The sequence below is a fragment of the Urocitellus parryii genome, chromosome 6 (genome assembly GCF_045843805.1).
Source record: "Urocitellus parryii isolate mUroPar1 chromosome 6, mUroPar1.hap1, whole genome shotgun sequence".
In the NCBI taxonomy this organism is placed as follows: domain Eukaryota; kingdom Metazoa; phylum Chordata; class Mammalia; order Rodentia; family Sciuridae; genus Urocitellus; species Urocitellus parryii.
This window is the reverse complement of record NC_135536.1, coordinates 150621848-150642960: the sequence shown is the minus strand read 5'-3', so window position 1 is coordinate 150642960 and position 21113 is coordinate 150621848. Positions and strand designations below refer to the sequence as shown.

General features: G+C 41.0%; 1 protein-coding gene across 1 annotated transcript in view; it reads right to left on the bottom strand.

Moving 5' to 3' along the window:
* Nucleotides 1-1618, bottom strand: part of Ninl (ninein like) — a 160898-nt gene extending 159280 nt beyond the window's left edge. Inside the window, exon 1 of the mRNA XM_026393038.2 lies at nt 1549-1618. The gene's annotated coding sequence lies outside the window, so the exon portion shown is untranslated. The remainder of the gene's footprint in view (nt 1-1548) is intronic.
* Nucleotides 1619-21113: the final 19495 nt, after the last annotated feature.

Below are 21113 nucleotides of genomic sequence, written 5' to 3'. Positions count from 1 at the left end.
TTGTTGAAATCAAGATACATGGTAAATATAAGTGTTTGAGCTGCTGTTCAGGAGTGTGACACATTGTTTTATGGTAAACTTTTTTTCCCCCATAAGTTAGAAGGAGCACATTCTAACCACAGAAAGCATAGTTATAGTAACTAGGTAAACCAGTAACTTTGTTTATTCTCATTATCAAGTATTTACAAGCTAGGGTTGTTATCTTAGTGCTATAGCACATATTCCGCACAGATGAGACCCATTATACTTTTAATGCCTACAAGTATCAGCAAAGTAGGTTTGTTTACATCAGCATTATCACAAACACATGCTTGATGCATGGAGCTAGGATATTACAATCACTACAAGGTTACAATGTCAGTAGGCAATAGGGATATTTAAGTTCCATTATAATCTTATGGTACCACCATCATATTTGTAGCCTGTCAAACATGTTGCACATGACTGTGAACCAATTTGATCTGTTAGTTTAAGCCACTACTAGATAATGTATAGGTCAAACGGAGCAGGGATAGTACATGATAGTAGACTGCTGCCCTAACCATCTAAGTATTTTCCTTTTAATATACATGCACTCTTGCACATAGTACATAAAACTGTTCATCCTAATAGTCTGTTAAAACACCTTTCACTATCTTTCCCCACTACTCCCTCCACCTCACTTTAAAAGTAACATAAATCCATTATGAAAAACCAGAAATCACAGCAAAGACTTCTGAGAAGAAACACCATCACTCATAGTTCCTCCCAACTACTGACCTTGAGCATCACAACCTCCTGGAGGTACCTCTCTGACCTTCTCTGTGGTCCCAAAGTTGGCCTGTCTGGTAGAACGGAAACAAACCTTACACGGTAACACCCTCTTCACTTCCATCCTATGTAAACACACAATCCCATACAAAGCCCAACAATGTGGCATTAATACAAGGGCAAATATGTGTGAAACATGGGATTTGTGACTGGACACACTGATGGGAGAAAAGGGGTGATTTTGCAACACTAGTACAACCGAACTCCCAACAAACAGTCTTCTCCAAACCCAAGAGTGGTGTCCAGATTTCCAAAAATCTTTCCAAGCACAAACTCGTTAATACTACCAAAGGAAGCAGGTAAGAACTTTGTGGTGGGAGGGGCCATAGGAGAGAATGCTGCGCAATGACTGGGCGTCAATAGAAGCTCAGAAGCACAGGGTCCTTACACCCTCCAAAAGAAGGGCAGAGTAGGGGTTCCCAGCACTGGCACCCCAAGACGCAGCAACACGAGGTATGAGAAGGAGGAAGGTCCAGCCTCAGGTACTTAAGACCATCGCAGCTCCATCCATCAGTTTGACCCCTTCTTTGCAAAGGTGGCTGAATGGTCCCTTCACCAGGGGCCAGAACACAAAGTACTCCAAGGTGCACGGGCACTTCGGAAAGGCGATCCACGGAAGACCTGGTTTTTAAAAGTTTAGTCAAGGACCCGGACTCCCACTTGTAAGTTAAAGTGGTGACCACTCCCTCCCCAGCCCAGAAGGTGGCAGAAAAAAACAGGACCCTACGTCAGACTTACCGTGTCTGCTTTGGTGCTCCCAAGAAGTCCCAGCGGCCGCGCACCTGGGGGCGGTGTGAGTACTCGGACCCCGCGCGGCGCCAGGAGGTACTGGGGAAGCGGACGCGAGAACTCCCGCAGACGCCCGGGCTCCGACTCACCCGGGGAGTGAGTGGGAGTCTCGGCTCTCCGCCAGCGCGCGGGGCCAGGGACGCGGGCCGGCGCGCGCTCCCACTCCGCGTCCAGCCGGCAGTTCTTTGTGTCCCCGGCTGCGGCGCCGCTCTGGTCCCGCCTCCAGGCTTCTCCCCCGTCCCCTGCCCCCACCCCGGTTCTCGCAGATCCTTCCCGGGCGGGGCGGGGCCTGGCGGGAGAGAAGCGGGAGGAGGAAGGGTGAAGAGGAGGAGGAGGAGGAGGAGGAGGAGGAGCGCGGACGGGGCGGGGACGGGGCGGGGCACGCGGAGGCCTGAAGAGAGGGCTGAGGGTAGTGAAGCAGCCTCTACAGCGCTGGCAACATTCCTTCAAAGTTTAAAGCCTCTAGAAGTGGGACCCCATCTGGTCTCGCAGATGTGTTCTGTGGGGTTGGGCTACTCACAAGTCTTGGAAATAGGGCAGGAGGCAGACCAGCCAGGGATGAACCCCAGACCCACAATTGAGAAAAACGGATAGACAAAACTTAGCTACTAGCTTTCCCATCATATATTCAATCAATATATATTTAATCATTGTCCTAAGGACTGAGAACACAGCAATAACAATGCGGGGGTGGTGCAAAAAAAAAAAACAAACAAAAAAAAAAAAAAAAACAAGAAAAATGTCTGTCTCTAAATAAAAAGTAGAAAAAAAATATCAGATAGTTATAAATATTACCGAGAAGCAAAGCAGGAGCAAGGGTTAAGGAGTGCAGAAGGTGGGCCAGTATAGGTCAGAGAGAAATAGGTGATCTTTAAAATGAAGTCTGGGAAACTGGGGCAGGCCTGAGGGTGGAAGCTGCTTGTGAATCCCAAGAGTGGTGGGCAGGGGGAGGATCACCAGAGGAGTGCCCTTTGTGAGCTCTCAGAGAGGTTGACAGGGCTTCTGCCCTAATGAGGACTTGTCTTCTTTTCTAAGATGTTTAAACATGTACATACAGCCTGAACTGATTAAATCAGGGTAATTACTGTTTCCATCCCCTTATCATCTGTTTATTTGAACCTTTGAGTTCCTCTCTCCTAGTTCTTCATAGAATATATAATAGGTTGCTGTGTACTTAAGTTTTTTCAAAATCACTTTGGCCAGTGCTTAAGGGTAGGTGGAGCGGGGAAGTGTGCCGCAGTCTGGCTGGGCACAATTCAGGAGCCACTTGTCAAAAGAAACAAACTTTATTTTTAAAACTACAAACTGCCAAACAAAACAGCTCCTCAGGAAAAACCCTCAGAGCCCAACTGCCACCACCGGCTTCCACAAGCCTCTCCCACACACCAACAACCACCTCCCACAATCCTCCTGCTCTTGAGGCCGATTGGCTAGGTCGTGTGGGCGGAGCCAAAGAAGTCCCCCAATGAGCAGTTCCGTAGTCTGAAGGGCAGGGAAACAGCCCAATGAACATCACCACAGAGGAGCCAATCAGCTAGATGTTGCTGGGGCCGCTGTGAGCCAATCATCAGCTGGCAGTCTGAAGGGCAGGGAAACAGCCCAATGAACATCACCACAGAGGAGCCAATCAGCTAGATGTTGCTGGGGCCACTGTGAGCCAATCATCAGCCGGCAGCTGGGAGTTTGCTGGCAGCTGGAAGTTTTCTGGGGCCCCTTTGGCTGTGGCTCTCAACATCTCCCCCTCTCTGTTTAAACAACAAGCATGTGGCTTAGGGACCGTGCCTGCCTTAGGTTGTCCAATACTACATATGGTCCTTACCCGTCTTCGGATGAGCTGACCTCAGGGTGTCAGCCTCCTGTCTTAGGTTGGAACCATTGTAATTGGATCTTACCCGTCATTGACTACCGGTCCAGTATACAGCCACACCTGTGGAGAGGTACCAGCGGGGGGGTGAGGTTCTTTGCCTCACCTCTGTTGGCCCCCAAATAGCTGAACGATCATGACAAGCAGAAGAGAGGAAGATATACCAAGCCAATTGACAGCTCTTGTTGGAAAAATTGTACCACCGATGACATCATCAGCAAAAATACTCCAACACTACCACAAGTCGCTGCACCAACAGATAGTTCACAATGCATACAAGTGAGTTCACAATGCATACATGTGACACATAGTTTAGGCAAGTTCTGTAAGCGGTTCAGTGATGGCTATTGCAGAGATTGTAGATTAGTTTTATCTTTGTCTTCACCGGCACAGGGATGAAGATAGGAATTCTGGCAATAATGGCTAAAGAAAAAATTATATAACATTCTAGAAGGTACTAAAAGAAAACAATTTTCTTAACAATTTACATTGTCTTCACTGGCACTGGGATGAAGATAGAAATTCTGGCAATAATAGCTAAAGAAAACATTGTGTAACATTCCAGAAGGCACTAAAAGAAAACAATTTTCTTAACAATTTACATTATCTTCACTGGCACTGGGATGAAGATAGGAATTTTGGCAATAATGGTTAATATTAATAATTGTGTAACATTCTAGAAGGCACTAAAAGAAAACAATTTTCTTAACAATTTACATTATTTTGAAAAGAATTATTAAATATAATGAAAAGAATAGGTGAAAGTAAACAAACAGATCTGTTAACCTTCTTAACAGTTATTTACCCAATTTAAATTAAACCATTTAAATCACGTGAATAAAAAAAAAAATTTTGGATCCATTTTTTTTTTTATGAGCGCTCAATCATATATGATATATGGACATATGTACATTCAAACATATAACACAAAACACAAGTGTGCACACATAATATAATACATACAACACATAACATAATAGTAAAGGCCTTATAACTTTTTACAGGTGAAATCTCCATTGCAATGTTTAAAAACTCTATAGTAAAAAAAAAAAAATATATAGAACTGATCAGCAAAACATTAACCTAGGTCTATATGAGCTCAAAAAACAAAATAGAATAAAATAGATATTGAAAAAAGCATCCTGGTTCTGTTGCAGATGTAAGGATAGCCAAATTGGAGTTTTGGATAGCAGCTGTTATGGATTTGAGCCAAATCATCTTCTTTTTGGTCTGTAGAAATTGCTTTAATTAATCTCTCTGGAATCCAAATCGGCTGCTGTTCTCCCTGTGGAAACACAAAAACAGGCCCCCGACTCCAGACAATCACTGGGTCAGGACTTTAGTTAATCTCTCCGGAATCCAAATCGGCTGCTGTTCTTCCTGTGGAAACACACAAACAGACCCCCGACTCCAGACAATTACTGGGTCAGGACCTTTCCATTGTCCTGTTAGAATATCTTTCCAAAGTACCTTGGGCTTATGTACATTTTTTGGACACATATGCCTTTCTGCAGCACTAAGTCCTGATGAATCCAAATTTAAAAAGTTTAGAGTAAAAAGGGTTATTTTAAGTTTATCTTTGGGGAATATATACCCCTTCCCAATTCCGTCTTTTTGCTTTAATAAGTACATTTTAATAGTTTGATGAGCTCTTTCAACTATGCCTTGTCCCTGTGGATTGTATGGGATTCCTGTTATATGAGTAATGCCAAATGATGAACAAAATTGTTTAAAAGAAGTAGACGTATAACCAGGGGCATTATCTGTTTTTAACTGTTTTGGAATGCCCACAGTAGCAAAATTTTGTAAGCAATGAGCTATAACATCTTTAGTTTTTTCTCCGGCATGAAGGGAGCCCATCAAAAATCCAGAAGAAGTATCAACTGTAACATGCAAATATTTTAATTTTCCAAATTCTGGCAAGTGTGTGACGTCCATCTGCCAAATATGGTTAGGTATCAATCCTCTAGGATTGACTCCAAGATTAACTTGTGGTAAAAAGGTCACACAATTTTGACATTGTTTTATTATTTGTCTAGCTTGCTCCTTAGTTATTTTAAAACGCTTTTGTAAAGTATTAGCATTGACATGGAACCTTTTATGAAAATTTATAGCTTCTTCTAGTATAGAGAAAATATGTACGTCATGTGTAGTTTTATCTGCTAAATCATTGCCCAAACTAAGGGCTCCAGGCAATCCTGTATGTGCCCTGATATGTCCTATAAAGAATGGATCTTTTCTGTCCCAGATTAAACTTTGTATAGTGGAAAACAAAGAGAAAACAGTAGAAGAAGGGGAAATCCTACCAGCATCTTCAAGGGATACTATAGCATTAACTATATACTGACTATCAGAAAATAAATTAAATATAGAATCTTTAAACATCACAAAAGTTTGTAATACTGCATTAAGCTCTACCTTTTGAGCTGATTGTTTGGGTACTAAAAATGTAAAAGTTCGATCAGGGGTAACTATTGCTGCTGTACCATTATTTGATCCATCAGTGAATATATTTGGAGCATTCATGATAGGTGTTTTTCTTGTCATTTTTGGAAAAATTACAGGATGCAATGACCAAAAAGACAATAAAGGATTAGATGGTAAGTGGTTATCAAATGAAACATTAGATTTGCACATGATTATTGCCAAAGTATTTAACTCATTAGCTAATTCATCAATTTGATTCATAGTATATGGAGTAATAATTTTATTAGGAGAAATTCCAAACACTGCCTTTGCTGTTTTTATTCCTTTGAGTATTAATTGTCCTACAGCCTCAGGATACCTAGTAAGAATAGTGTTAGGAGAATAAGATAAATGTATCCATAATAATGGACCTTCTTGCCAAAATACTCCTGTAGGAATATTTTTTGTTGATAGTACAATAAATAATAAAGGCAAACTTATATCAATTCTATCCAAATGCATATTTTCCATATATGTTTCAATGATTTTTAATGCCTTTCTTGCTTCAGGCGTCAACATTCGGGGTGAATTTGGATCTGATGGACCTTTTAGGATATCAAATAAAGGTCCCAATTCTCCTGTTGGAATACCTAGATAAGGCCTTATCCAATTTATGTCTCCTAATAACTTTTGAAAGTCATTAAGTGATTTGAGTTGATCTACTCGTATTTGAATTTTTGGTGGACGGACCATGGTTGAGGATAATAGAACTCCCAAATAATTAATTGGAAAATTTAATTGTACTTTATCTATTGCTATCTCTAGATTATAATTTTTTAATAAGTTTGTAAGTGTGGCATAACATTCTAGCAATGTGTTTTTAGCTTTGTGTGCTAATAATATGTCATCCATATAGTGAAATATTTGTAGCTCAGGATTTTGATTTCTAAGTGGCTGGATTACTCTGTTAACATAAATTTGACACATAGTTGGGCTGTTAGCCATCCCTTGAGGGAGTACTTTCCATTCATATCTCTGATCAGGACCTTCATGATTCAGTGCAGGGATAGTAAATGCAAAACGTGGACTATCCTCAGGATGAATTGGAATTGAAAAAAAACAATCTTTAATATCTATAACTAAAACATACCAAGTTTTTGGCAAAGCAGACAACTGAGGAATCCCCGATTGAGCAGGTCCCATAATGACCATTTCATTATTAATGGCTCTTAAATCTTGCAATAATCTCCATTTACCAGATTTCTTTTTGATGACAAAAATGGGAGTATTATGGGGAGATACAGAAGGTTGTATATGTCCTTCCACTAATTGTTGTTTGACCAGATCATGGGCTACTTGTATCTTTTCTTTAGTCAAGGGCCACTGAGGGACCCATACTGGTCTTTCTGATTTCCAGGTAATTTTTATTGTCTCAGTGGCCCTTTGTGAAAATCCAACCCATGTCTGTCTGTTCCTTGATTTATTTGTATTGGTGCTGCTATACCTTGTTCTTGTTTTTCTAATCTTTTTCCTTTCCTAAAACCTTGTCTAGCCATAATAGTGGGTGCATTTTGATTGATATTATTTGTTAATGTCAAACCTAATTGATCTAAGACATCTCGTCCCCATAAATTTACAGGAAGATGATCCAATACATATGGCTGTATAGTTCCTTCACATCCTTCAGGATCCTTCCAATCTAATACCATTGCACTTTTATCGGGATTATTCGCCACTCCTAGGCCTCGAAGCATTTGAGTGGCTTGTTGTAATGGCCAATGTTTTGGCCATTCTTGACGAGAGATAATGCTAAGGTCTGCACCTGTATCCAGTAGCCCATTAAATTCATGTCCTTGAATATTTAGTTTTAGCATGGGGCGAGAATCTAAATTTAAAGAAAGCATAGCCCAATCTACACCTGTGGAGCCTAATCCCTTGGAACCTCTTTCTACAACATGACTGGAAAATTTATCATGTAGGCTTGGTATTATTAGTAATTGTGCTATTCTATCTCCTGGTGAAATTACTGATATACCCTTTGGAGAACTGGCTATAATTTTTATTTCACCTTCATAATCGGGATCAATTACCCCAGGACTTATCAAAAGTCCTTTTAGAGTAGAAGAGCTGCGTCCCAATAATAAGCCTACTGTTCCTTTGGGAAGAGGTCCTTTCACCCCTGTGGGAATGATTTGAACTCCCATCTCTGGAGTTAGTACTGCTCTGGCAGAGGCGCAGATGTCCAACCCTGCGCTCCCTCTGGTTTGTCTGATGAGGGATCTGATGCCCTGGGCACTACCCTGATGGGGTTGCTGGGGTTGCTGGGTTCCTCCAGAGCTCCGTATATTTGTGGTTTGGGGCCCCGGAGCATTGGGGCCCCCTGTCCGTTTTTTGGCAACGGAACCCGATGCCTTTGTCCACGATATTGTGGATAAAAACCTTGTCCTTGTTCGTTTTTTGATAATGGAGTACCCTCTATGGTGGTTTGAGAACGGCATTCATTAGCCCAATGTCTCCCTCTACGGCATCGTGGGCAAATACCCGGTATTCTATTCCTTTGATACCTAGTATTGTTAAACCCTCCTCCTATGGGGCAATTCCTTTTAAAATGTCCTGCTTGTTGACAATTGTAGCATGTTCTTAGCCCGGCATCTAAAGCCTGTTTTACTGCAGCTGCCACAATTTGCCCTTGTTCATTAATGTCTCTGGCATCTAAAGCCTGTTTTACTGCAGCTGCCACAATTTGCCCTTGTTCATTAATGTCTCTGGCATCTAAAGCCTGTTTTACTGCAGCTGCCATGACTTGCTCTTGTTCATTAATGTCTCTACACAATTTAATATATTTGTTTAAATCTTCCTGTTTCCATGGTCTAATGATATCTCTGCACCAACGATTTGCTTGGTCATAAGCCAGTTGTTTTATTAATGGCATTGCTTGTTCTGTATTCCCAAAAACTCTGGTAGCTGTTTGAATAAGCCTATCTACAAATTCAGCATAAGGTTCATTAGCTCCTTGTATTATCTTAGATAATTGACCTTGTAAACCTCCATGTCCTTGTAAAGTCTTCCATGCCTTAAGTGCATCTATAGCAATTTGTGCGTATACACCAGGATCATATGCAAGTTGTTGCTGCCGATCCTCATAAGGTCCCTTTCCTAACAACATATCTAGATTTCTCTGAGGATAACCAGCTGCTGCATTTCCCATAGCTGTCTCCTTGCAAAATTCCTCATTAGCAACCTTCCATAACAGGTATTGTCCTCCAGTTAGCACAGCTTTACATATATTAGCCCAATCTGCTGGCGTCATGTTTAAGTTGGTAATGGATTCTATCAAGCTTACAGTGAAGGGTGCTTGAGGACCATAGGTTGTTACAGCCTCTTTTAGCTCCTTCACTGTTTTGTAAAATAAACCCTGGTGAATTCGCTGCCCTCCTACCTCAAATACAGGGCATACTTGAGATCCTGTCTCAGGATCCCAACTATCAACTGCGGGGGTTGGGAGTCTCTTAGCATATGGAGGTGGTGCTGTTGATTGGACACTTATGCCCTCTGGTGATAGAATGCTGTTAGTAGCAGTCTCCTGTAGAGGTGGTGCTGTTGGTTGGAGACTTTCGCTCTCTGATAGAAAGGTGTTATTAGCAGTCTCCTGTTGTAACTTTTCCCCTGATGGCTTTTTCTGCTCTAAACTTCCTTCCTCTGTCTCACTAGCTTGAAAGACCTTCTCTTGTACTTGAATCTTTTCCTCATTCTGACTAACTTGAGAGACCTCTTTTACTTGAATCAATATGTCTTCTCCTTCCTCTACCTTTGTCTGATCTGAAGGCTTTGGACTAAGCAAACCAGATATGTTCGCCCACAATGTCAATGTGCCAACTGGCAGAGTCCCTGGGTTGTACTTTTCTATTCTTTTTAAATCTTCACCATGATGGTTCCATTGTGATATATCTAACAACTCCTCCTTAAAAAGCCATGGGCTGTATTTTTGTATTGTATCAACGTATGCCCTGAGTATTCTTGATTTTACTGAGATGCCTCCTTCGTCTAACAATTTACTTAACACTCTTTCGGTTTGTTTTTTACTAATTGCTGATCCCGTATTTCTACTATAATACAACCCAGCAAGATAACACCAAACCAAACCGAGACAGAATCCAATAAAAATGGAACAACAAAATTTCATTATAGCCTTTCTATCCTCCTGACATGTGCATCCGTCCTTTCTCCCTATCTGTTCCTCAGACGCAAATAGTTTTTCCTCAGATGTGAGCGGTTTTTCTTCCGTCTCACTCATATCCAGGGACTGAAATGTCCATCCGACCTTTCTCCCTATCTGTTCCTCAAACGCAAATAGTTTTTCCTCAAATGTGAGCGGTTTTTCTTCCGTCTCACTCATCTCCAGGGATAGGCAACTTAAAACAAAAATGAAGCAAAACAAAAGAGTAAACTTAGAATGGCTACCCATCCTCTCGCCCTGCCCTCAGGGGCGAGCAGTTTACTTACCCTCAGTCGCTCCCCGTACGGGCCACCAAATGCCGCAGTCTGGCTGGGCACAATTCAGGAGCCACTTGTCAAAAGAAACAAACTTTATTTTTAAAACTACAAACGCCAAACAAAACAGCTCCTCAGGAAAAACCCTCAGAGCCCAACTGCCACCACCGGCTTCCACAAGCCTCTCCCACACACCAACAACCACCTCCCACAATCCTCCTGCTCTTGAGGCCGATTGGCTAGGTCGCGTGGGCGGAGCCAAAGAAGTCCCCCAATGAGCAGTTCCGTAGTCTGAAGGGCAGGGAAACAGCCCAATGAACATCACCACAGAGGAGCCAATCAGCTAGATGTTGCTGGGGCCGCTGTGAGCCAATCATCAGCTGGCAGTCTGAAGGGCAGGGAAACAGCCCAATGAACATCACCACAGAGGAGCCAATCAGCTAGATGTTGCTGGGGCCACTGTGAGCCAATCATCAGCCGGCAGCTGGGAGTTTGCTGGCAGCTGGAAGTTTTCTGGGGCCCCTTTGGCTGTGGCTCTCAACAGAAGTGCCCATGTCAAAGTAAGGAAACCACCAGGAAGCCACAGGTATCACCAGGCTGGGAAGCAAGGTGTCTTGGACCAGAGTGGAGGTAGGGATAAGTGGTCAGATTTTGGATGGGTGGCATTTGAGTGGACCAGCCAACAGAATGTCCCTCCAAATTGGAGGTGGATTGTAAGGGGCAGGGGTGAGATAAAGAAAGAGAAAGGAAGAAGTCAAAGGTGACTCTTAAGAGTTTGGCCTGCATTACCACAATTACTAATTTATGTTGGGTTCTTCCTCTAACCTCATTTTAATCCTCATGACAATTCCAGGTCATAATTGGTACCAGTGTCATTTTGCAAAGGAAGAAAATGAGGCATCAAAGGTTAAATAACTTGCTGGCTCTGTACAGCCACCAAGTAACAAGGTCTGGCCCCAAAACCTGTACTTGTGCTGGTTGGCACCAGTTCCATCAGGATCTGGAATACCATCTGCCCCCACTTTCACACTCACTGCCGCCAGGCTTTCAGAGTCATCATCTTCTGAGAACACTGCCAGCCCATCACCATGATGCCACATTCCTATATTGCTGGCCACTCCAGTTCTCACAGACTGCTCCTTACTGTCTAAGCTGCCATGTCCACAATCTTTACCTGAGCAGGCTTCTTTCTTCACTTCTCCATGCTGTAACCAAATACTCTTTACAATGAGCCACTGATATGATTGGCCACCCAGTGACCAAATTAAGTGGTTATATCTTCATTCCTCACCTTCTTCACTCCTTATCTTCTTGGCTTGCAGGCATGATCCCGCTGTACCCTGTCTCTCCTGCCTCAGTGTTCCTAACGTCCTCTCCATTCTCTCTTTCTTCCCAATGATCCCTTGAGGGATTCTTTTTCCCTTCCTTAAATATTTTTGTTCACAGAGTTCTTGGCTTGACTCCCCACTCTCTTTGGTGTTTTGGTCTTCCTGTCCCCCTTTCTCAACCCCCTAATGCCCCAAATATCCCACTACCCACTGGACAGTCCACAACTGTTTTCCAAACACATCTGGTCAACGAGTCTCAAACTGAAGCAACTGCCTTTCCTCTAAAACATGGTGCTTCTCCATGTGGATTCACCATCTTGGTAAAGGTCACCCCCAACCCTCTCCTCACATCCAGTCTGTTGCCAAGTTGTACTGATTCTATGCTTGTGCCCTCTCTTCCCTACACCTCTCTCAAATTCTAGCCACGCTACTCACTCTTTGTGTCAGGCACTCCAGATCCTTCCTGAGACCACAGTAGGAAAAATCATAATGGTAAGCTTTGCAGTTACAAAATGCATTTTCCTTAATTTGCTAGATCCAGCACAGGGGTCCTCTCTCCCTCTCTTGCTGCTACTATCCTGAGCTAACTGTACATTTCTAGCTGCCTAAAGAGTTGAACCTCCTGCCTGAAAATGAAAATGGTCACTGCTCACTCTCTAGACATGAGAATTGTTCTGAAAATGTCTGATGGTCTTAGAAGCCAGGGAGAAGGAGGAAGGCCTGACTCTGGGTGACTAGGGTCACATGAGCCAAACCATGAAGACAGAATGGAAGGGCAGGTTCATGATGCCAGTAGAAAACCCAGCTGGAAAAAGGGTCAGGAAGTTTCCAGATCTCATATTTTAGCTGGGAAACTAGCCAAAGAGACAGAGCTGATATATAAAAGGGAATAGTAGGATTTAGTTATAAACCAACTGTCAGATTGAGAGGCAAAGAGAAATGAAAATCAGAATTACTTTTGAGATACTTGCTTATTGCAGGGTTGCCCAGTGTCTCAGAGAAAAGTTAAACATTCTGTTCTCATCACAAATTATTAATGGCACTTCAACATATAATTGTCTTAGAAACTGAGTGTTGTACCCAGTTAACCAGGGATGAGGCTCAACAGGTAGACTTCATTGCCCTCATTTAGAAGCGTATCATCTTGCCCTCCTGGAGCTAGGGGGAAAACTGACAGCAGTAGGTCATTAACTGAAGCTGGGAAAATCCTATGAGTAGATTGTAAGTCTTATCTTCTGGGAAATACTCATAAGTCTCTGGTTCCCACCTGATCACTGTGTCTCTAGAGCTCATTGGATGTCAGAGAGAGACTACGGATATATGATAAAGAAGAAAGAAATATTATGTACTCAGGACATTGGGAGTTGGTGGATCCTTGAGGAGTAGCATGTGTTTGTGTGTGTGTGTGTGTATGTGTGTGTGAGAGAGAAAGAGAAAGAGGAGGGAAGGGGAGGAAAAGAGAGGAGAAATCCGGGGTCCAGAGTGCTAAAGACCACTCTCAATGAAGACAAGCCTGACCAGGTGAAACCACAGTCCTTTCCTCCTAAATGTTTCTCCTCTCATATCTCAGTCTGCTTGTGACAAAATGAGCTTAATTTTTCTAGAAACTGGCAATACTTCTTTCCCCAAGGCCTTGGATGTGTCCATGTTTCCTGGACATTGGAAGCCAGATTCACTAACCCTTACCAGCATCCTTCAGGCACATCCCAGTCCACCTGTGTAAATTTTTCTATCATTTGCCCCATGGATCCCCTGCTCTAGCAAAACTATATGCTTGTTGATTCTTGAGATTCTTGAGAGTGCCTTTACCACTCCTGCCTTCATGTTTTTAACACACTGTCCTACTTTCCTGTCAACTTGAGTCTATCTATCCATCAAGGGTGTGTTCAAATCTGTCCCCTTCTGAGAAGATACCCATTGCACCCGCATTATCCTAACCATTGAGTAAGCGATCCTAGTATGCTTTTGTTATGGTTTAGATGGGAAGGATTCCCCCAAAGCTCCTGTGTTAATATAGGAATATTCAGAGCTGAAATGATTGAATTATGAGATGTAGCCTAATCAGACCATTCTGATCTGAATGGACTAAGTGGGTGGTAACTGTAGGCCAGTGGGGTGTGGCTGGAGGAGGTTGGAAACAGGGCAAGAAACCTGGGAAGGCTCATCTTTTCCATTCCCTTCTCTCCCTCTCCCTCTCTCTCTCTCTCTCTCTCTCTCTCTCTCTCTCTCTCTCTCTCTCCTTCCTGGCCAGAAAAGAACAGAGCATCGGTATTTTACCATGCCCTTCTGCCATATGTTCTGTCTTATCTTGAGCCCAAAGCAAAGGACTTGGTCCACCATGGACTAAATCTATGAAACCATGAGCCAGAATACACTTTCCCCTCTCTAAGTTGTTCTTGTCAGGTATTTTGGTTAGTGACACAAACCTAATTAACACAACTTTGTACCATTCATTCTGATATCCGAGCTCTTGAGTCCTGAGTTACTATCTAAATTCCCACTGGTAAATCCTACTTGTTTGTTTCCCAACTAAATTGAAACTCCGCAAATTAGGGGTGATAATTTTATGTCTCCCATAACACCTAGTAGAAAGACTAGTAAACAATAAATTTTATTATTTTATTGAATTCTGTTGCTGATTTTGTTTCTAGAAATGTTTCGATTAATATGGGAAGCATAATTTATAAAACAGGTTATCCTAATGTTTCTTGAGCAATCCATCATGAAATTGCCATCCATGAATTCCAATGTGATGTAGGGACATTAAGACATTCTAGCAACCCTCAAATGGTTGTACTTTGATGAATGGCCATAGGATACTGCATTTACTTTACAGCATCATTAGTTCACACTCATCTTCCATAGTTCAATTAAATTAAGTCAAATGAGTTAGCATATGGTTTTATTATTTAAAGGAAAGATTTGCCATGTTCAGGTTCTTAGAACATTCCTTGGGAGTCATTGCTAAGTATTTACCTCAGAACATTTTGAAAATATATTCATTTGTGGACATTTTGCTTCATTGCCCTTTGAAAACCTTAATAACTCATTAAAAAAAAAAGAAATTTGGGGCTGGGGTTGTGGCTCAGTAGTAGATCACTTGCCTCACACACATGAGGTACTGGGTTCAATCCTCAGCACCAAATAAAAATGAATAAATAAAATAAAGATGTTCTGTCAATCTACAACTAAAAAGATTTTTTTAAAAAAAGAAATTTGTATTTATTTTCTTAAAATCTTGTCTCTCTTGGCTATTTTAAAATTATATTTGGCATAATTATTTTGACATAAATATATTTAAAATCTATAGAGGAAGATTCCATTTCTATTTTTGCATTCCAGTCTACTCTAAGAAGTCCATTATTTGAATATCTTGACCTCCTAAGTTTCAGTCTTTCTTAGTTTAAATACTTTTCACATTCTATTTCTATGAAGCTTTACATGTTTCATCGTGATGATAAAAATAAAATCTATTGTATTTATATTTTGAATTCTGTAGCTCCTCCAAAATTTTTCATCATATCTATAAATTAAATTTATTGACTACTGAGCCTAACTATATATGACCCCTTTAGTAAGTTCCATTTTATTTTCCTTTTAATAAGCTTTATTTTATAATAATTTTAGATTTACAGGATAGTTGAAAATAGAGTGCAAAGAATTCCCATATACTCTTTTTCCCACTTTCCTTCAATTTTTTAAAAAAAATTGTTATTTATTCTATTTGATTTTTTTCAGGCTTTGAATATGCTAGGCAAGCACTCTACTACTGAGCCACATCCCTGGCCTTTAAATTTTTTCTTTTTTAATTTGAGAGACAGTTTTTCTAATTTGTCCAGACTGGCCTCAAACTTGTGAACCTCTTCCATTAGCCTCCTGAATGGCTGGGACTATAGGCTTGCACCCGGTACCTGGTTAATGTTAAGATTTTATGTAACCATAGTACAATGATTAGAACCAGGAAATGGTTGGCATTTATTAGCTAAACTCCAGTTGAATTTCCCCAGTGTTACAGGATTCCTCAGGGCATTTAGTCAACATGCCTTCATATCTGGTCTATGACAGTTTCTCTGACTTTCCTTGTTTTCCATGGCTTTGACAGTTGAGAGAAGCACAAGCCAGGCATTTCATAGGATGCCCCTCAATTTGGTTTCATTTGATATATATTTTTTTGTGATTAGACTGTTGTTATGGGTTCTGGAGAAATGTCCTGTGTCATATCATATTAGGGAGTAGCCTGTGATACACTTGTTTTTTTTTTTTTTTCTAAGATGGGGTCCTGCTATGTTGCCCAGGCTGACTAAAATTTATTTGCTCAAATTTTTGTTTCAGCCTTATCCAAGAGTAAGGAGGAGTGAGGAGGAGTGAGGAGGGGGGAGGAGGGGGGAGGAGGGGGGAGGAGGGGGGAGGAAGAGGGAGGAGGGGGAGGAGGGGGGAAGAGGGAGGAGGAGGGGGAGGGGGGAGGAAGGGGGAGGGGGGGAGGAAGGGGGGGTGTGAGGAATGGGGAGGAGTGAGGAGGGAATGAGGAGGAGTGAGGAGTAGGGAGGAGTGAGGAATGGGAAGGAGGGGGAGGAGTGGGGAGGAGTGAGGAGGGATGAGGAGGAATGAAGAGGAGTGAGGAGGGGGGAAGAGTGAGGAGTGAGGAGGAGTGGGAAGGGGTGGGGAGGAGTAAGGAGGAGTGGGCTCAAGCAATCCTCCTGTCTCAGCCTTCCAAGTAGCTGGTACTACAGGTGTGTGCACTACACCCAACTACTTGACATTATTGGTGGTGTTAATCTTGATCACTTGATTCAGGTGTTGACTGCCAGGGTTCTCCACTGCAAGGTCTCAATTTTCTCTTTCCATATTCTTCATTGGAAGCAACTTACTAAGTCCAGCCCACACTCAAGAAGAGAAGGATTAAATCCCATCTCCTACAAGGGGGAATACACACACACACACACACACACACACACACACACACTTTAGAATCCTTTATAAGAAGACTTGTCTTTTAGCCCTCATTCATTTATTTTTTTCAAACATTTATTTATATCAGCATGGACTTCTGCATATTTGTTTTATACTCTCAGTTATAACCTAAGGCTATGTTATTTATTTATTTGCTCAAATTATTTCAGCCTTAGCCATCAGGGACTCATTCAGATTGGTCCCCTGGGGATTCTCTCATCTTTTTCCTATTTGGTTTTAGGTAATGTATAATGTTCCAGGATCCTCTTATATTTTTCTTGTGTTAGCCCTGGTATCAAGCTATATCTCTTAGGAGCTCTGATTCATTTTATTGGAGAATCAAATTTAGAAACAAAGATCTGAATAAGAGTATGCTCACTGCTGCTTCTAGGCCCTCTCAGTGGACAGGCACTGGAAATATGTGTATTATATTCTGACTTAAGTGTATGCATATCTATCTATCTATCATCTACCTACCAATCTACTTATAATCCATGTTAAACTTAACATGAGTTCATATTTAAGTCTCCAACTTAAGTTCAACACCATAGAGTTCACTCTAGCCTTCCCCTCTTAATTCTTTGCAACATTTTCCTTTGATGGTGAGAAGCTTGGCTCCCGTTTCTACTATTTATTTATTCAACCTTAGTATAGATGTTAAGTGCTTTCAGAATTATTAACCCATACCTCTGTGAGAAACAAACTTACAAACTATAATGTTTATGTATATTCCTTTAGCTTTAATTTTCAGTTACAATGCAAGCTTTCAAAGTGATTTTGGTCAACTCCTTTACTCTCTACCACTGTCATGAGGTTTTGTCTTATGTTTATAATGCATTTATAAATTTATCATTTGTCACAGTCTGTTGTTAATATTAAGGTCTTAGTATTCTCCTTGATTTTTTTCCTTGTTGATTTTTAAAGATTTGCATGTAGTAAATAAAGTTCATGCTGTGGACTTTGGGGTTTGGCATTTTTTACTTTATTTGACATTCATCCATGTTGTTCTGTGAGTCAGAAGCTTCTTACTTTTGGCAATTGTGAATGGAGCTACTATAAACATTTACACACATTTTTTTTGTTTGTTTGAACATAAGTTTTCTATTCTCTCTGATAAATACCTATCAGTGTGTTCACTAAGTTGTGAGGTAAGTCTGTTTAACTGTAGATGACAATGCAAAACCATTTCCCAAAGGGCTGTACCATTTTGCATTCCTCACCAGCAACCAATAAATTTCTGTCCTCTGCATACTTGTCAGCATTTGGTGGTATCAATTTATTTATTTTATAATAAGATATATTTTCTTTTTAAGAGCAGTTTTGTTTTGGTGAAAATATCATTAATATTTAGCTAGCTAACAGAAGTCAGATGAGGGCTTTTACAGTAAGTCAAAGTATAAAATCTCTCTTCATCTTTAATAAAAAATTATGACACAAGAAAGTTCATTTTAGAAATTACATCAACCTCAAAGTCTTTAATTTCTAGAGCAAAGGGCAGAAGAGACGTATTAAGCAATTTCCTGTAACTGTAACAAAATGCCTGAGGTAAGCTAACTTTATAAAGAAAAAAGGTTTATTTAGCTATAGTATTAGAGACTGAAAGTCCAAATAGCACTGCACACCTCTGGTGAGGGTGCTGCAGAGGACAGTGGGAATGCACACAACAAAGCCAGAAGAGAAGCCCAAGAGTTATTCAGGGGTCAGGTTGTTCTGTGGCAATTTGCTCTCAAGAGAGCTCAGAGATTCCATAAAAGCTACTTTAATCCTTTCCAAGGAAAGCTCCCCCAGTGACCTAACTACCTCCTAGAGGGCCCCATTTCTTAAGGGTCCATCATCTCCCACTTTACCACACATTGGGGATCAAACTTCCAGCACGTGAACCTTTGAGAGACACACTCAAACCACTGCAGAATTGAATTGAGAAATTAAAAATTGATATTCTTGCTATGGGATTTGGTTTTTATCCTGACATTTTCTCATTTAGAATAAAATTCCCTCCAAAGTAGGTATGAAGATCCCAGAACCCTGGTTTAGTTCTGGCTCCAAAAGAGGTTTTATATCATACCATAGTGAGGTAAAGGACGCAGATGCAAGGATCCACTGGACAGAACACACAGAGGTAGTTCAGGACCATTGGGCTATTGCCATAGCTATGCCTAGGAGCCTGAGTTGCATGCATACATGCAAGCTTTGAAATGCAAAGTTTACATACACCCACTAAGAACACATGTAAAACCTTCCACATTTCATTATTTTTTAAGCATGAGGTACCATGAGGTACCATGAGGTATCCTATATTCTTTGAACCTATGAGCTGCATAAGAGCAGGGCTTGGCCTCTTTGTTTTCTGCTAGCGACTTGATGCTTAAGAACACCTTACTACACACACACACACCAACATATATGTATGTGTGTACTGCTCAAATATTTGTTGACTGAATGATAAAATAGAGCCAGGCTCTAGGAAGGCATTCCAGCTGTTATCTCTTGTATTAGTCAGCTCACGCTGCCATTAGCATACACAGACAGGGAGGCCACAAGTCCAAGATTAAGGTGTGGCAGGGTGGTTTCTCTGAAGCCTCACTCCTGGGCCTACAGACAGTTACCTCCCATCTCTTTCTGCACATAGTAGTGGTTACCAAATAAGAATGACATGATTCCCTAGTCAGCATCTTAGGGGAGATTGCCAGCCTGTCTAGCTATTTCTCTCTCATAAGGCTGTTTTTTTTTTTCCTTCTTCTTCTCAGTAGTGGGGATTATATACAGGGGTGCTTTACCATTGAGCTACATCTCCAGGCCTTTTTATTTATTTATTTTGAGACAGGGTCTCACTAAGTTACAGAGGCTGGCCTCAAACTCGTGATCCTCCTGCTTCAGCCCTCCTGGCCTGGGATTACAAACATGTGCTACTGTGCCCTGCTCTTAGCCAGCCATATTTTAACCCAATAAAGGAACCATCTGTTCTTCATGTTGTTCTTATTTAGCCACTATCTCACACACACACATGTACACACACACCTTGTTAGTACAATATCACTGTACACCATCCATCTACACACATATACATTCTGTGCACACATACAACCCCCACATTACTGCTTACATACACCCACTAAGAACACATGTACAAACCTTCCATATTTCATACACACCTACTACATGTAATCCTGTTATACAAACAGCCTTCTCAGCACACATATACCTACTGCTCACACATTCTATATTTATTATAAATACAAACATATCTTGCCAAAAATCATACTACTACAAATCTCTACACATACATTTTCACTATACACATTCTACCACTCTCATAATTCCACTATTTCCGATTACATACATACCTCATTATTCATAAAATGTATTCATTACACATGCACATACCCAACAAAGACCTCCTACTATATACACAAATCCCCTATTGATTCCTTTGTACTACATACAGCTGCACTATGTATACACAGCATGATACTCATATACACTGAAAGCCACTAAACAAATATGTCACTACATATACACATGCTCACCACTATATACACCCCACCACTCACACATACAAGTGCATAACAGCCTACTACACCCACATTCCCCAAACACATTCTCGTGAACTTAGCCACACAACTGTATTCTTGCTCCTTGCCACTCACTCACACATACACACACCTTGCCTTTCAACACACAAGCATGCATCCTACTACTCACAGACCTCTCTCTCTCTCTCTCTCTTTCTCTCCCTCTCTGTATATACCACTACCACACATATGCCCATAGATACTATGCAATTCACAACCTGTTTCCTATAGGCACACCTCTACACACACATATGCCTTCACTCCACTATTCATACACATCCATACCCACACTTGCTCACACATGTGATTGTGCACATAAAACCACAAACACATACACAAAAGGGTTTGCTGCTCCTTTTCTAAAACATTAATAGTGGTTTTCTCCACTCCTAAGCCTCCTCTTCACAGTCTTTTTTTTTTTTTAGATTCTGGGGATTGAACCCAGAGGTGCTCTGCCACTGAAGTATATCACCAGCGCTTTTCATTTTACTTTGAGACAAGGTCTTTCTAAGTTGTCCAGACTGGCCTTGAATTTGTAATCCTCCTGCCTCAGCTTTCTGAGTAGCTGGGATTACAGGCATCTGCCTCTGTCCTGGTCTCACAGACTGCTTTATTTATTTATTTATTTATTTATTTTTATTTATTTATTGTTTTACATTACTTTTTTTTAATTTAAAAGTTTAGTAATTATAACTTTCTTTTTAGATATGCATGCCAGTAATATTTTGACATATCTGTACAAACATGCAGTACATCTTTTTATTTTTTAATTATTTTATTTTTATTTTTTAGAGAGAGAGAGAGAGAGAAAGAGAGAGAGAGAGAGAGAGAGAGAGAGAGAGAGAGAGAGGATTTTTCAATATTTATTTTTAGTTCTTGGCAGACACAACATTTTTATTTTAT